This window comes from Bos grunniens, chromosome 25 (assembly GCF_055505025.1).
Source record: "Bos grunniens cultivar Pamir isolate PY7600 chromosome 25, Bosgru_T2T1.0, whole genome shotgun sequence".
In the NCBI taxonomy this organism is placed as follows: Eukaryota; Metazoa; Chordata; class Mammalia; order Artiodactyla; family Bovidae; genus Bos; species Bos grunniens.
The window spans coordinates 5,020,593-5,038,594 of NC_141189.1; the positions used below are offsets into that span (position 1 = coordinate 5,020,593).

The following is an 18,002-nucleotide window of genomic DNA, read 5'->3' on the forward strand; positions in this document are numbered from 1 at the left end:
CGGCCTACTGCGTCCTCAGCCGGCCTCTGGATCTCGTCGGGGTCGCGCGCCCGCCCACTTCCGGGGTCTGATTGAAGTGCTGCGAAGCCGCGGTAGTTCCGCGCTCTTCCCGCGATCCCGGGGCCGAGGCGGCCCCGCACATGGTCCACAGGCCCCCGGGACCTGGCCGATCGCCTCCTGAGGTTGCCGGCCGCCCCCAGGGTCTACCCATTGGAGCAGGCGGTGTGTTCTCAGGGCCGCAGGCGAGGAGCGGGGCAGGGTCGGGAGGCGCCTGGGTGCACAGCCCTGCAGGGACTGGAGGAGCGGGCTGCAGGGTAGTGGCGCGAGCCGGCTTGTGGGCGCTTGGAATCAGGCACCAAAACAGGTGTCTAGGTGGTTTCCACCTAATCGAAACGTCGTCTTGCCTACACATAAAGCTTTAACCTTCTTGGGGAAAATCCCAGGACAGGTGATTTTGTGAGTACAACATGGTGTGGTAGCAATAACAAGTCACCAATTTGTTCCGGTTCTGTGTTGCCAGTGTTTAACTACCCTCGAACACCTATTTCGAGGTAACTTTATGTAGTAATGCCAACATGTGAGTGCTCGATGGGTGCAAGCCTCTGGTGTAGGTGCTGTACGTGGACCTTCTCAGTTCATCTCTCCAACAACCCAGAGAAGTAGGAGATGATTTCCCCAAAGCTGGGCTGGAGAAAGAAAAATGAAAGCAAAAAAGATGTGATTGAGGAAAGGCCAGGCACAGCCAGACACAGAGGCTGAAGCAGTATCAGTTGGACTGTGCTTCTCTCCCTTTTTCTCTGGTTCTTGTTCCTTTCTGGGGACCCACAGGGGAAGCCCCACATGGATTGTCTCCAGAGGGAGAAAAAGCTGAAGCCTCTGGGTCACCCTGGATGGCTCTGCGGAATCGTGTGTGTTATGAGGGAATGGCATGTGTGGACTGACTGAGCCTGGAGAACTGGGGTGTTTTGGATAATATGTTTGTGTTCTCCCAGGATTCATAATTTGAAGGCGATGGCACCCCACTCCAGTACTCTTGCCTGGAAAATCCCATGGACAGAGGAGCCTGGTAGACCGCAGTCCATGGCGTCGCAAGGAATCAGACACGACTGAGCAACTTCACTTTCACTTTTCACTTTCATGCACTGGAGAAGGAAATGGCAACCCACTCCACTGTTTTTGCCTGGAGAATCCCAGGGACGGGGGAGCCTGGTGGGCTGCCGTCTATGGGGTCCCACAGAGTCGGACACGACTGAAGTGACTTAGCAGCAGCAGCAGGATTCATAATTGAAACTCGGATCCCTTTAGAGATAGGACCTTTGAGAGGATTAAGTCATGAAGGTGGAGCCCTCATGAGGAGACTAGAAGACCTCACAGCCCTGCCTCTTGTAATGCTATAGCAAAGAGGGTGGCTGTCCTCAAGCCAGGGAGCAGGCTGTCCCCTGACGCCGTATCTACTAGTGCCTTGATCTTGGACTCTCAGCTTCCAGAATTGTGAGAAATATTTGTTGTTTAACTACCCAGTCTGTGGTATTTTTGTTGTAGCAGTCTGAGCTGAGACCCATAGCATAAGGGCCCAGCCAGACAGAGGGGGTGGTTCCTCAGAGGAGAATTGGAGTACTGTTAGCAGGAGCGTGAATGGCCACTGGTCTGCAGAAACATTAGTCTTAAAGTAGAAAGAACTAGATCCTGTTCTGCGCGTGACACTTTGTAGCTGTTTCCTCTCTCTGGCCTTGGGTTCTGCTTTAGAACAGGCCATTGACTTAGGAGCTCTCCAAGGTCCTTGCAGTGTTCTGTGCTGTGACAGAGTTCGTGCCATTTTTCCTGGATTCAGGGTCTGCCAAGTGGATCTTCTGGGGACCTGTGTTCCTCCCCAGCCCCACCCCCACTCCCCAGTCCTTCCAGCCTTTGCAGAGCTGACCTTTCAGTTACTGTCAGGAGGTCTGCATTTTTCTGTCCTCACCACAACTGATCATCCTCATTCTTGTTTCTGCTTTTTAAAATCTCAACTTTCATTTCCTGTTTCTTCTCCATCCTAGCTTTGCCACTTCTGTCCCCGGAGTTCAGATTCCAGGTCCATCGCTTGCTATGTGAGTCACTCAGCTCCTGTATCCTTATCTACAAAGTGGGAAAACATCATCATCTGTACCTTTGGGTGGTGCCGAGGATGAAGTGAGGAAGTGTGTATAGATCGCTTACAGCAGTGCCTGGCTCCCAGTGAGGACTCGTATATTTCTAGTGTTATTATCATCTCTGTGTAATTGGGCTGGTGAACTTGGCCATTAGTATCACTGCTTTGTGAGAGTTCCAGAAACACTTTAGACTAAACAACCCTGGATCCAGCACCCTTCCGGATGATTGGTAGAGAGCTCCTGTCAGGATGGTGGACATTACTGTGTATATTCTGCTGTTTGGGGCAGAGAGGCATGGCTGGACTGATGGCCAGGATGGGCTGACTGGATGTCTCCAGCGGTTGCCCATCAACCATAGGAAAGAGCTGAGGTTCTTCCTGATGGCTTCCCCCACCTGGCTTCCCCTTCCGTGGTAGCCTCAGCTCCCCTGAACCTTTCAGCTTGAGCCTTGGCAGAGCTCCATATGCGGGCCCTCCCGTGCTCCATCAGACCCCTCGGCTTCCTGCACACAGACCCCGCTGTCCCACACGTCCTGTCCACCTTCCTTCTTCCACTGTCCATTCTCATGCCACCTTAAGTCTCAGATCAAAGGTCAGATCTTACCAAGGGAAAATAGACCTGAGTCTACACCCTCATACTTTGCACATTCTCCATTCTAGCCCCTCCTGTGTCATATGCCAATTGTTTGTCTTCCCATCTGTCTCCCTGACCACACCATGAGATCTCCGAGGGAGTGCCTCTCTTACTTATGTTGGAATTTCCAGGGCTTTATGATTGCTCAGCACACAACAGGTACTTGATTTTTATAAAGGAATGAATATCCCTCCCTCAGTCCCCCAGAAAGAAGGGTAAATTCATACATTGAGAAATGTTGGAAGAGCCTGAACGAAAGGGCAGAGATTAGCAGAACTGACTCACACACATTCACCCCATGGCTGCATTTCAGCCCCCCCATCAGCAATGTGTGGGGCTGTCTTCACCCACTCGTGACATGGTAGGCTGTCTACCGTGAGCTAAGCTGAGGTGCTTACGTTGTTCTTAAACTGCAATGGCATTTCTCTTTGTTAGCCACTGATGTTTCCTTTCTCTGTGGACATTATTTTTCACTGGGAGTAAACGCTTACTCACAAGCAGAACACAGTCTTTTCACTTTAATTCTGCTTACAGTCGTTCCTCCCTCTGTAAAGCCAGTCAGTCATATGTTGGCCATGAAACCGGCGCTCCTGGGGCGGGACCCTGGGCAGCCTCGCTCCTCAGCTTGACGACCCCTTCTCACCACTCTGCCAGTGCTGGCTGGCCCCCGGGGCAGCCCACGCCATACAGCTCCTTCCTTTACTCTGCTGATGAATCGGATTTCAACACTTTTGTTTTTCACTTGATACTTAAGAGATAAAGCAGCTAAAAATGTAGGATTTCCCCCATCTATGGTAGAGAAAAACTTGCAGAAACACTGTGTAGAAAGTGCAGCTCATGTGCATGTCCAGATTCACACAGCCAACGTCAGCCACCCGTGCCTTCACGTGAAGAGGGGATGTTTTGTATCTAAGAGAAAACCTACACAACCTCTAACAAACAGCGAGCTAAACCTGGAGCCAGCGACAGTCACTATCAGCTGCCTGACCCCCACCCAGTCATGCAAAGTCATGTAAACACGGCCGAGTCAAACGTTCACGTGACAGACATTTTAGGAGTGCTCACTGTGTCCGGCCCTACTGGGGGTTCAGATTGGTCAAGAGACCTCTTCATCTGGATGAAAAGGTCCAATCGGGGAGAGAGAAATAGGTGAGAAGGCAGAAAAGGCTGTAACCTGTAGGGGTTTATTTGAGTTGGGTGTATAAAGGCAGATAATCAAGGGTTAAGGAGGATAAACTGATGAGGTCAGTGGTGAAGTACAAGGGTCAGGAGTGGACCAAGAAGCCCAGGTTAATATGCTTAACATAAGCTACACTCCAACAAACAACATAAAACTTGCACTCATGGGACTTCCCTGGTGGTTGGTGGCTAAGACTCCCCACCAGTGCAGGGGGCCCTGGTTCAGTCCCTGGTCAGGGAACTAGATCCCACATGCCGCAACTAAGACCCAGCACAGCCAAATAAACAAACTTGCACTCGTACCTTCAAGTCCCTAATGTTTATATACCTGTGGAATACAGGTCTGGATATTTATCTGTTCTCCACCAGAAGCCTTTCAGGCAGGGCCCACCTTCCACTTGCCTTATGCTTCACCCTGTACCCCACCAGGTGACGCCTACTGGTCAGGAGCAGTTTGAGGAGCTTCTCATGGCACTAAGTGAAGTGAAGTGAAGCCGCTCAGTCGTGTCTGACTCTCTGGGACCCCATGAACTGTAGCCTGCCAGGCTCGTCCGTCCATGAGATTTTCCAGGCAAGAATACTGGAGTGGGTTGTCATTTCCTTCTCCAGGGGATCTTCCCCACCCAGGGATCCAACCTGGGTCTCCCACATTGCTGGCAAACTCCTTACCCTCTGAGCTACCAGGGAAGTCAAATGGCACTAAAGTCTCACAGAATATTCAAAACCAGACCGCGATCTGTGTTAGACCTGCATAAAAAAGGCGTGTTCTGTATATTTGACTCCAGGAATATAATTTTCCCAGCACACCAGTTGCACCTAAAATGTGCTTCATTGTCAAGATATTTACAGACGAAGTTTTTCACTAAGCTACTCCAGAGTGGCGTTTCCCATCCCAGACCCCATCAGCAACCCTCTAGCATAGAAGAGGAGCCCTGCCCACGGCCAGCACCACAGGTATCATCTACCCTGGAAGAAAAGCTTAAGGAAATTCTACAGGAATTTCTACAGGAAATTCTGCAGTAAATTCTTTTACTTTTGAGAGTAAAAGCGATGCTTATTGGGACAGATGCTAAGAAAAGGGGCACACACCGAGACGTGACCACGCTAATCACAGGGCCAAGTGTACGAGACCAAACAAAGCATCATGAAGACAGTATAAGAGAACATCCTAACAATCTTGAGGGAAGGGAGGATTTCAACAAAAGATGCAAAAAGCACCAACCTTAAAGGAAAAAATTAATATACTCAATTACTTTGTTATTTAGTTGCTAGATCAGATCAGATCAGATCAGTCGCTCAGTCGTGTCTGACTCTTTGCAACCCCATGAATCGCAGCACGCCAGGCCTCCCTGTCCATCACCAACTCTCGGAGTTCACTCAGACTCATGTCCATCGAGTCAGTGATGCCATCCAGCCATCTCATCCTCTGTCGTCCCCTTCTCCTCCTGCCCCCAATCCCTCCCAGCATCAGAGTCTTTCCCAATGAGTCAGCTCTTCGCATGAGGTGGCCAAAGTACTGGAGTTTCAGCTGTAGCATCATTCCCTCCAAAGAAATCCCAGGGCTGATCTCCTTCAGAATGGACTGGTTGGATCTCCTTGCAGTCCAAGGGACTCTCAAGAGTCTTCTCCAACACCACAGTTCAAAAGCATCAATTCTTCGGTGCTCAGCTTTCTTCACAGTCCAACTCTCACATCCATACATGACCACTGGAAAAACCTTAGCCTTGACTAGATGGACCTTTTTTGGCAAAGAAATGTCTCTGCTTTTCAATATGCTATCTAGGTTGGTCATAACTTTTCTTCCAAGGAGTAAGCATTGTTTAATTTCATGGCTGCAGTCACCATCTGCAGTGATTTTGGAACCCCCAAAAATAAAGTCTGACACTGTTTCCACTGTTTGCCCATCTATTTCCCATGAAGTGATGGGACCGGATGCCATGATCTTCATTTTCTGAATGTTGAGCTTTAAGCCAACTTTTTCACTTTCCTCTTTCACTTTCATCAAGAGGCTTTTTAGTTCCTCTTCACTTTCTGCCATAAGGGTGGTGTCATGTGCATACCTGAGGTTATTGATATTTCTCCCAGCAATCTTGATTCCAGCTTGTGCTTCTTCCAGCCCAGCGTTTCTCATGATGTACTCTGCATAGAAGTTAAATAAACAGGGTGACAATATACAGCCTTGATGTACTCCTTTTCCTATTTGGAAACAGTCTCTTGTTCCATGTCCAGTTCTAACTGTTGCTTCCTGACCTGCATACACATTTCTCAAGAGGCAGATCAGGTGGTCTGGTATTCCCATCTCTTTCAGAATTTTCCACAGTTTATTGTGATCCACACAGTCAAAGGCTTTGGCATAGTCAATAAAGCAGAAATAGATGTTTTTCTGGAACTCTCTTGCTCTTTCCGTGATTCAGCAGATATTGGCAATTTGATCTCTGGTTCCTCTGCCTTTTCTAAAACCACCTTGAACATCTGGAAGTTCATGGTTCACATATTGCTGAAGCCTGGCTTGGAGAATTTTGAGCATTACTTTACTAGCGTGTGAGATGAGTGCAGTTGTGCGGTCGTTTGAGCATTCTTTGGCATTGCCTTTCTTTGGGATTGGAATGAAAACTGACCTTTTCCAGTCCTGTGGCCACTGCTGAGTTTTCCAAATTTGCTGGCATATTGAGTGCAGCACTTTCACAGCATCATCTTTCAGGATTTGAAATAGCTCAACTGGAATTCCATCACCTCCACTAGCTTTGTTTGTAGTGATGCTTTCTAAGGCCCACTTGACTTCACATTCCAGGATGTCTAGCTCTAGATTAGTGATCACACCATCGTGATTATCTGGGTCGTGAAGATCTTTTTTGTACAGTTCTTCTGTGTATTCTTGCCACCTCTTCTTAATATCTTCTGCTTCTGTTAGGTCCATACCATTTCTGTCCTTTTTCAAGCCCATCTTTGCATGAAATGTTCCCTCGGTATCTCTAATTTTCTTGAAGGGATCTCTAGTCTTTCCCATTCTGTTGTTTTCCTCTATTTCTTTGCATTGATCGCTGAGGAAGGCTTTCTTATCTCTTCTTGCTATTCTTTGGAACTCTGCATTCAGATGCTTATATCTTTCCTTTTCTTCTTTGCTTTTCGCTTCTCTTCTTTTCACAGCTATTTGTAAGGCCTCCCCAGACAGCCATTTTGCTTTTTTGCATTTCTTTTCCACGGGGATGGTCTTGATCCCTGTCTCCTGTACAATGTCATGAACCTCCGTCCATAGTTCATCAGGCACTCTATCTATCAGATCTAGTCCCTTAAATCTATTTCTTACTTCCACTGTATAATCATAAGGGACTTGATTTAGGTCATACCTGAATGGTCGAGTGGTTTTCCCTACTTTCTTCAATTTAAGTCTGAATTCGGCAATAAGGAGTTCATGATTTGAGCCACAGTCAGCTCCTGGTCTTGTTTTTGTTGACTGTATAGAGCTTCTTCATCTTTGGCTGCAAGGATATAATCAATCTGATTTTGGTGTTGACCATCTGGTGATGTCCATGTGTAGAGTGTTCTCTTGTGTTGTTGGAAGAGGGTGTTTGCTATGACCAGTGCATTTTCTTGGCAAAACTCTATTAGTCTTTGCCCTGCTTCATTCCGTATTCCAAGGCCAAATTTGCCTGTTACTCCAGCTGGTTTGTGACTTCCTACTTTTGCATTCCAGTCCTCTATAATGAAAAGGACATCTTTTTTGGGTGTTAGTTCTAAAAGGTCTTGTAGATCTTCATAGAACCGTTCAACTTCAGCTTCTTCAGCGTTACTGTTTGGGGCATAGACTTGGATTACTGTGATATTGAATAGTTTGCCTTGGAAACGAACAGAGATCATTCTGTCGTTTTTGAGATTGCATCCAAGTACTGCATTTCGGACTCTTTTGTTGACCATGATGGCCACTCCATTTCTTCTAAGGGATTCCTGCCCACAGTAGTAGATATAATGGTCATCTGAGTTAAATTCACCCATTCCAGTCCATTTTAGTTCGCTGATTCCTAGAATGTCAACGTTCACTCTCGCCATCTCCTGTTTGACCACTTCCAATTTGCCTTGATTCATGGACCTGACATTCCAGGTTCCTATGCAATATTGCTCTTTACAGCATTGGACCTTGCTTCTATCACCAGTCACATCCACAGCTGGGTATTGTTTTTGCTTTGGCTCCATCCCTTCATTCTTTCTGGAGTTATTTCTCCACTGATCTCCAGTAGCATATTGGGCACCTACTGACCTGGGGAGTTCTTCTTTCAATCCTATCATTTTGCCTTTTCATACTGTTCATGGGGTTCTCAAGGCAAGAATACTGAAGTGGTTTGCCATTCCCTTCTCCGGTGGACCACATTGTGTCAGACCTTTCCACCATGCCCGCCCGTCTTGGGTGGCCCCACGGGGCATGACATATATATATACACACACACACACATACACATACATCCACTCTTTTTTAGATTCTCTCCCATACAGGACATTAGAGAGTATTGCATAGACTTCCCTGTGCTATACAGTAGGTTCTTATTAGTTCTCTGCTTCACATGTAGTAGTGTGTGTATGTCAGTCCCAATCTCCCAGTTTGTCTCTCCCCCTTCAAGTACTTTAAAATTGAAAACTTCTGTTGATCATTAAGAGGGTGAAAAGGCAAACCACCTTGAGATCGACATATACACAGTTACATTTAAAATAGATAACCAACAAGGTCCCACTGTATAGCACAGAGAACTCTGCTCAATATTATGTAGCAGCCTGGATGAGAAGGGAGTTTAGGGGAGAGTGGATACGTGTATGGGTGAGTCCCTTTGCTGTTCACCTGAAACTATCACAGTATTGTTAATCAGCTATACTCCAATATAAAATTAAAAGTTTTTAAATAAATAAAATATTAACAAACAAGGCAACCCACTCCAGTACTCTTGCCTGGAAAATCCCATGGACGGAGGAGCCTGGAAGGCTGCAGTCCCTGGGGTTGCTAAGAGTCGGACACGACTGAGCGACTTCATTTTCACTTTTCACTTTCATGCATTGGAGAAGGAAATGGCAACCCACTCCAGTGTTCTTGCCTGGAGAATCGCAGGGATGGGGGAGCCTGGTGGGCTGCCGTCTATGGGGTCGCACAGGGTCAGACACGACTGAAGCAACTTAGCATAGCATAGCATTAAGAAACAAACAAACCCCCAAATGGCAAACCACCAAGCCGGAGAAGATATTTGCAACACCTGTTGCCAACAAAGAGCCAAGATCTAGATTATCAAAAGAACGCCCGTCAATCAGTATGAACGAGACAAAACACTTAAAAAAAAAAGCAAAGGACTCGAATCAACTTTTAAGAAAAAAAAGGGGGGGAAATATGGATGGTCAGTAAGTGTAGGGAAAAGTGCTCGACCTCAGCAAGCAGAGACATGCAGATAAAACCCACAATGCGACACCCCCCAGGAAGGCCACATGGAACTGTGGGCTGACGCTGTCACTGGGGAAACTGGTCTGACATCATCACTTATCTCTGACGCCGAAGCTGGGACTGGCCCGGGGACAGTATCGCCTTAGATCGTACACACAGCAGGAGCGGGTGCAAGAGCGTTCTCAGCAGCCGTGTCTGGCACGGCCCGAGTGTCCATCACCAGTAGAATGGATGAATAAATGTGGCCTATTTATTTATATTTGGGATATTATTGGTAACAACAAAAACAGAATGAGGCACAACAGTGTAACAACGTGGGTGAATCTTAAACACGTGCCAAGTAAACAAGCCAGAGCCCCAGAGAGCCTTGTACGATCCTTTTACAGGTGAAACTCAAAAATAGGCAAGAACTTAATTATAACATCAAGGGATGTACGTTTAATGGTCAAAGCATCAAGACAGTGAGTACCGTAATGTCACCATAGCAACCGGGATGTAGATGCCTTTGGTGGCACTAAAGGGACATACTGAGGCTTTGGGATTGTTGCCAACATTCCAGTTCTTGACCCATGTGGTGATTACATGTTTTGCTTTAAAATAATTCACATTTACATCTTCTATATTTTTCTCTGTGTTTTATATTTTACAATTTAAAAAGGTCTTTCCTTTTCTTTTTTGAAAAGGATGTATAGTAAAAGTGACTGTCCTAGTTTTGCATGAGTGGGATGACTTACCAATGACAGCATCACATGATTTTTTTTTCTTTTGGCCTCACTCTCAGCTTGTGGAATCAAACCCGTGTCCCATGCGTTGGGGAGGTGGAGTCTTATCCACTGGACCGCTAAGGAAGTCCCCCACACGTGATTTTTAAAAAGGCCGTAGCTGGAACAGTCCAGAAGATAAGACAAGACGAGGTGAGCTGGGAATCTGAGGCAGAGAGAGAACTCTGGGGTCACAGTGACACCAACGTTGAAGATGACGAGAAGCTTGAGTTAAAAGTCATTTCCAGAAAAGTAAGAGTGAGAAAAGTTTTTTCAAGATAATAATTTATCCCAAATGTGGCTTGAAAATAAGTACCTGAAGCCAAGTTAGCAAATATTATAGGCATGTATCTCATTCTCATCCTCAAAAAACTGAGCCCAAGTGAACCCCATCCTTTGCAGGTACTTCTCTTGGGGAAAGAGGAAGGTCCTCTGAGTTCACACAGCCCCTGAGCCCTGCCTGACAGCATCCTTGGGTTCCCCGAGGGAGAGTAATTTGCCCACGTTCACACGGCCGCTCAGGATTCTTGGGTCACAAACCAAACCATAAAAGAGGATCCCTGGTGATGGGTTTTGTTTAGCTTGTGGAGTCCGCACCGGGCTGCCAAACCAAGTTCAGAAAACAGGCAGAAGCCAAGGGCCCCTGGGAGCTCCGGGGGCCATCTGATCAGGAGGGGTGTAGTGCGGCTTTCAGGGCATTAGGGTTTCTCTGATGGGGCGGTAGTTTAGCCAAGGCCAGGATACAGTGAAGGTGTGAGGATGCGGGGGAGGGAAGTGGACAAAACGATCGTCAAGTGCAAAGGCCCGGAAGCAGGGACTTTGGCCAGCTGACTGTAGCCAGGGCAAAGACGGCCTAGAGGGAGGTGGCCTCTGGGGCCATGGCGAACCTATGAGCTCATACTGATGCTCTGCAGGGACCCGTTACTGTGAAGGGTGCACAAGGCTGGTTGTAACACAGGAGTGGAGGAGTAATGTGTCTGTGTGCATGCTAAGTCGCTTCGGTCATGTCAGATTCTGAGACCCCATGGACTGTAGCCCGTCAGGCTTCTCTGGCCACAGGGATTCTCCAGGCAAGGACACTGTACTGGAGTGAGTTGCCATGCCCTCCACCAGCAGATCTTCCCAACACAGGGATCAAACCCAGGTCTCTCTTGTCCCCTGCGTTAGCAGGAGGGTTCTTCACGCTGGTGCCACCTGGGCAGCTGGGGGAGTGACAGACTGTGTTTAGCTCTCACTGATTTCACCATCTACTCAGGGTGGTCCCTGAGGTCTCTGCCCCTCCCCCATAAAACCCCTTCCCTGGAATGGGGGCTGACGTGTAACAACCTTCTAGCTGGCAGAATAACGCAAAGAGAAAGGGATTTTGCAGGTGTAATTCCAATACCACATCAGTTGAGTCTTGAGTTATTCAGAATGAAGATTATCCTGGGTGAGCTTGGCTTATTTATGTAAAAGCCCTTTGCAGAGGGACTTCACTCTTGGAGGCAAGAAACTCTCTCTCCTGATGGCCTTGCGGAAGCAAATAGCCAGGCTGTGAGCAGCCCCTGGAGGACCATGGGCAGCCTCTAAATCCAAGGGCGGCCCACAGTCAAGAAGCCGGTGCCCTCCATCAGCAGCTTCCAAGAAGTGAATCCGGCTGGCAGCTTGCATGAACTGAGCAGATCATTCTCACTTAGACCTCCAGGTAAGATTGCAGCCCAGTCAATCGCAAACTTGTGAGACCCCCGAGCAGATGACCAGTGAAGTTGAGCCCAGACTCCTGACCCCGAGAACTGTGAGACCATTGATGGGGTGCTGTGTTCAGCTGCTAAGTCTGTGGTCTTCTGTTGGGCAGCACAGAAAGCTAATCCAGGGGCAGCTGCTAGCACAGAGCTGTGCTGTCCTCCTCCCATTATAAAGTGATGCTGCTTACTTGTTTCTGTCGAAGTAGAAACCAGTAACTGCATGGACCAAGGGACAAAGCCACTGGCCCCCCAGAAAGCGGGAAGTGTCCACACTGGTGGTCACTCGAGAAGCAGGAGGGGTCTGCCCTAGCACTCACACAGAGCAGCCAGGGAAGGGGTGGGCTCAGCAGGGTGCTCCCAGATCCTGCAGCCGTCTCCCCAGGTGTCCAGGAGGACTCAACCCTTCATTTCATTAGGCAGCCTTGTTAATTTTCACACAATACTAACAGAGCAAACATAACTCTTTAATAACGCTAACAGGTCAAGTCACTAATTCATAATGATAGGACTGCGTTAGTCAAACATAAAAACCCAGAGATGGATTATGTAATGGCCCAAGAATTTCGCTTGGCTTTTTCTATAAGAAGTTACAGAATACCATCAAGCAGGACTACAGATGGCATCATTTTAGGGGAGAAACAAGCTGGAAAAGGACTGAAACCTAACTGAAGGGTTTGAGCTTTCAAATCTGATCGATGCAGCAAATGATGTTTACTTATAAACAGCATCTTTAGTCTGATGGCCCTGGGAAGAGCAGTCCAGATCCGGCTGCATCCAGGAATTCCTCCATCTATAACCAAAATGCCTTAATCCAGCTGATGAGAGATGGTGTTCCTCTTCTCTGGGGGCTTCAGTCCTGGAAAAGTATCAAAATAAATATAGCTGTAATCTGAAAAAGGTATTTGAAAAAAAAAAGAGAGGGAATAATGAAGATGTTAGTTAAATCCATGATGTTGCTACTTGGGGTAAGAGGTTGGCTTGGTAATCATTGCATTAATATATGCTTTATTTGTTGTCTGAGGTGTTTGCAATATTCAAAAGAATCTAACCATGCCACACTTATAACTGCAGGTTACATTGTTTAATGTAACTGTTTAATGTAACTGTTTAATGTAATTGTTTAATGTAATTGTTTAATGTAAAGAGAACTACTTTAATGTATTTGTAATTGTTATTTAGATGTGCCAAAAAAGAGAGATTTGTAAAATCTGGTTCACTGAACATGAATTGAGTTCAACAGAGTGCACGGCGCATGGGCAGTCCTGGGAAATCATCAACAAGGGAAAGGAGACTGCAGTCTGATCTGAGGGGGGCCTGGCCTTTGAACGAGCGGGGGCATATACACTGGTCAGACGGAGGATGGAGATCATGGGATCTCGGAGGAGGAGCCAAGCTCTCCAGGGAGAAAAGCAAATTGCACAACAAAACAGAAAGGTGAGCCCATGTGGGGAAAAAGTCAACCCTTGTCAAATTACATGCATGCATGTTTTTCTTTAGTCGCTAAGTCTTATCCAACTCTTTGTGACCCCATGGACTGCAGCCCACCAGGCTCCTCTGTCCATGGGATTCTCCAGGCAAGAATACTGGAGTGGGTGGCCATTTCCTTCTCCAGGGGATCTTCGCGACCCAGGGATCGAACCCACATCTCCTGAGCCTCCTGCATTGCAGGCAGATTCTTTACCACTGAGCCACTTGGGAAGCCTCGCATATACATGTAACAAGAGCGATGACAATTCCCACCTTAAACCACTCGCCAAAACTTCTGGGGCGGGGGGGTGGGCGGGCCGCACCCACGGTCAGTGCTGTGTGTGCCACGTCCGCGCGGGGCCCCCAGCAGCGCCTGGGCTCCGAGGCAGCCCCACACTCTGCTGACGGCCGCCCACTCAGCCATGTCCCCTCACAGAGATCCGATGAAGTACCTCATTTTACTTGGGAGTCCCTGGGACTGCAAGGAGATCCAACCAGTCCATCCTAAAGGAGATAAGTCCTGGGTGTTTATTGGAAGGACTGAAGCTGAAGCTGAGGCTCCAATGCGTTGGCCACCTGATGTGAAGAGCCTATTCATCGGAAAAGACCCTGATGCTGGGGAAGATTGAAGGTGGGAGGATAAGGGGACAACAGAGGAGATGGCTGGATGGCATCACCGACTCAATGGACATGAGTTTGAGCAAGCTCGGGGAGTTGGTGATGGACAGGGAGGCCTGCTGTGCTGTAGTCCGTGGGGTCGCAAAGAGTTGGACACGACTGGGCAACTGAACTGACTGACCGCATTTTACAGGTGAGGAAACTGAGTCACAAGTGGGCTCCTCCTTAGTGGGCCAGGACACGCAGCCCCGAGATGGAAGAGCAGGCTGTGTCCCTTTTAAAAGAGAGACCACACCGTTAACACCTGCAACAGGCTACAGGCCCTGGTTCCGCCAGGTAGGAAGGCAGAAGGAGACCGTTTTAGGAAAGGGCGCCTCTTCTAAATGAGAGGTGAGGGCTACTTAGTGGGAGGCACCAAAGACCCAGTCCTATGCTGCAGCGTCCAGGTCAGCTGACTGTAATCGTGTGACCTGCAGGGAAAGCCCAGCCTTGGAAGCGGTTTCCTCGGGCAGGGCAGCCCATGGGGAGCCCCGGAGCCCTTCACGTGGCCACATCTGTTAGCACTGTTCGCGGCAGCAGCTGAAAGTACTGATGGTCGTGATCACGGGTCACGCCTCTGGGCTCCTCTCTGGCTCCATGCACAGACCCTGGGCCCTTCCTCCTGGCGGAGCTGCAGAACCCCCGTCCTTTCCTTGGGTGTCCCTGGAAACTGGGAAGGAACTTGTCCTCAGAAAGCAAGGGGAGCCACCACGGAAGCAAAGTAGGGAGCGGCGGATCCATTCGAGGGGCGCCTGCTTCCTGGGGCCTCAGCGCTCTGCTTGCTGACAGTCCTCCCCGCCGCCCTGGGGGACGGGAGAGCCTGCCCCCTTGGGTCCTCACCTGGCTGCTCTGGGGCTTGGGCTGCTTCTGCTGCTTAGTTGCCGAGACTCTTCTGTGACCCCCTGGACTGTAGCCTGCCAGGGTCCTCAGTCCATGGGATTTGCCAGGCAAGAGTACTGGAGTGGGTTGCTGTTTCCTTCTCCAGGAGATCTTCCCAACGCAGGGATCAAACCCACGTCTCCTGCGTTGGCAGGCATAGCCACCGGGGAAGCCCCTACCACTCGTTTTTGTTAGTTGCTCAGTCTTGTCTGACTCTTGGCGACCCCCTGGACCGTAGCCTGCCAGGCTCCTCTGTCCACAGAAGTCTCCAGGCAAGAATACCACTCCTAAGTCGTGGCTTTTATCAAGGATCCCCTGGACAGTGGTATTAAACGGGCTCCTCTCTGAGTGCCCCAGCTGCCAGAGGTGGAATCCGGACTGTGGCTTCTTCCCAGCGGTGGCGACTGCAGGCTCAGAACCTGAGAACCCTGGATTGTGAGGCCGCATTCTATGCCCCCGCGGCCCACCCTGCCCCACTCCTCCCGGCCTTCTGCCCGCAATGGCCCCGGCCCCGGGGCCTTCTGTGTCCCTCATTCATGTCGCCCCCAGCCTCCTGCTCTCTTCTACTGGAGCGTAAGGGCGCTCTTCCTGGCCCCATCCGCAGGCTCCCTCCTCCCGCCCAGGGGCCCCTTGCTGAAGCCAGCCATGTCCACCGTGCAGGCGGCAGGTAGGAGCGGGGATGGAGGGGGTGGGGGAGAGGGTCCCCTCTCCTTCCTGAGGACCCCTGCCCTCCTCAGTCCTCCAGGCCCCCCGTTTTCAAAGCCAGGGCTGTGTGGCTTCTGCTTCTCTCTGCGGTTGCAGGAAAAACGAGCTGTAGGGCTCGCTGACAGAATAATGACCAAGAGTGCAGATCGAGGCCCTCCCGCACCCTGCAGGGCCCTGAGCGAGCACGTGCTGGGGGGTGGCCCACAGAGGGCCCCTCCTGACCCCAGGCTGTGCCCTTTCCTCTCGGCGTGAGAGTGGTCATTCACTTGCCCCCAGCCAGAGAGGTGCCCAGGTGTCACCAAATTCACTGCTTTGGTAAAGTGTCACAAGTCCGTGCGGCGGCAGATTTCAGAGAGAAATCCCTTCTGTCAGTCTGAGTACCTTTCACTAACATCTGGCAGAGGGTGGAAATTCTGTCATCACAGAAAATAGAGCGGGTCCCAAAGAGCAGGTGTCGTCTTAACAAGCATCTCCCTACTATCTGGACACTGGCTTTTTAAGACTTTTTCAACGTGGACCATTTTTACATCTTTATTGAGTCTGCTACAACACTGCTTCTGTTTTTGTGTTTTGTATTTTTGGCCACGAGGCATGTGGGATCTCAGCTCTGGATCAGGGACCAAACCTGCCTCCCTTGCATTAGAAGGTCGAGTCTTAACCACTGGACCACCAGGGAAGTCCCTGGGTCCTTTGCTTTTGTAAAACTGGGAGTGGCCTTCGGGAATGATCCAGACCTATTTCTAGCCCAAGGGGCACAACCTCATGGTCTCTGGAGCAGAGGGACCTAGGTGTGACCCCTCCCAGGCAGGCGACCTTGAGCTCCATTACATGTTCATGGAACATCCGGCAGGTTCCAGGCACTGGGGTGCAGAAATAAGACACCAGGGGCTCAGTGGACCCGACTCAGTGGGGAGATGAACCGTCTCCCCAGGTTGGGGTGGTGCCCAAGCGTCACAGCCCTGATACGAAGTGGGGGCCCCTGCGGTGTCCACCCGCTCTCCGAGTGGGACACACGGACTACGCCCTTGAAACGGCGATTCTGCCGTGGAAGGTGAGGTGAACCTGCCCCCAGGAGGGGGACACTGTTATAATCCTGAGGGATGTGCAGTGTCTCTGTGTAAGGAAGCCGGGCTTCCAGAGGCGAGGCGACTTGTCAAGTCACACGGGGAGCGTGTGGGACAGGCAGAGCGGGGACCGGAGCTCGCTTCCTCCCGCAGAAGCACCCTGCTCTGCCCCTCTGAACGCAGTAGTGACGAGGGGCATTCGGTTCGCCTTGCGTGTGGTCGCCACAAACGTGCGGACCTCGTGTTTTAGCCCGTACTTGGTCTAGACACGCCAGTGACATCTTTTGGTACTGTAGGGCTGCTCAGAGGTGTTGAGTACAGCTGCTTGGCAACTTACTTAGCTAGAAACTTGCCATCCACAACTAGCTCTGTTCCTGTGAGAATTACTAGGAAATTCTGACTTCAAGAGATGATTTCTGTGATCCACTGCAAGAGTGAATGCGTTCCTCCGGGCAGGATTATGCAGAGAGGCCCACCTCTGAGAGAATGAAGGGTGTGAAGGTGTTTTACTTTTAGATCTTATTTTAAGTGATGTAGTTTTGGCTGCAGTGGGTCTTCGTTGCTGCAAGTGGGCTTTCTCTAGTTGAGGCAAATGGGGGCTCCTCCCGTTGCGGTGTGCGGGCTTGCACTGCGGTGGCTTCTCTTCTCGGGGAACGCGGGCTCTACAGCGCACAGGCTCAGTAGTTGTGGTTCCAAGGCTTAGTCGCCCCATGGCACACGGGATCTTCGTCCCTGGACGAGGGATCGAACCCATGTTTCCCGCATTGGCAGGCGGATTCTTAACCACTGAACCACCACGGAAGTCCCAGTATGGATTTAAATACAGTAATACATCCAGGCAGACCCCAGAGGTATTTTGGGTTTTGGTTCACCGCAATAAAGTGAGTCACAATTTTTTTTTCTTTCCGCAGTGCATATAAAAGTTATGCTTACAACACCCTGTGGTCTAATAGCATTATGTCTAAAAAACATACATACCTTAATTTTTCTATTGAAGGATAATGCTTGACAGAATTTTGTTGTTTTCTGTCAAACCTCAACATGAATCAGCCATAGGTATACATGTATCCCCTCCCTTTTGAACCTCCTTCCCCATCCCCATACCTTAAAGATACTTTATTAAAAAATACTAACCAACCCCTGAGCCTTTAGTGAGTCACAGCTGTGACATCAAAGATCATTGATCACAGATCACCATCACAAATGTAATAATAATGAACCAACTTGAAATATTGGGACTGTTACCAAAATGTGACACCGACACGAGGTGAGCATGTGCTGCTGTAAAACTGGCTCTGACAGACTTGCCATGGGCTTCACTTTCTTTAATTAAAAAAAAAAAAAAAAGCAGTATCTGCAAAGTGCACTGGACGAGGTCTTGCCTTCAC

General features: G+C 49.3%; 1 long non-coding RNA gene across 1 annotated transcript; it reads left to right on the forward strand.

Annotated features, from left to right (window-relative positions):
• The first annotated feature begins 52 nt into the window (after positions 1 to 52).
• On the forward strand, positions 53 to 13,360 carry LOC147344778 (uncharacterized). Its single transcript, XR_015154287.1, has 4 exons — positions 53 to 222; positions 10,139 to 10,271; positions 11,574 to 11,802; positions 13,022 to 13,360. It is a non-coding gene; the product is annotated as an uncharacterized LOC147344778 (long non-coding RNA).
• Positions 13,361 to 18,002: the final 4,642 nt, after the last annotated feature.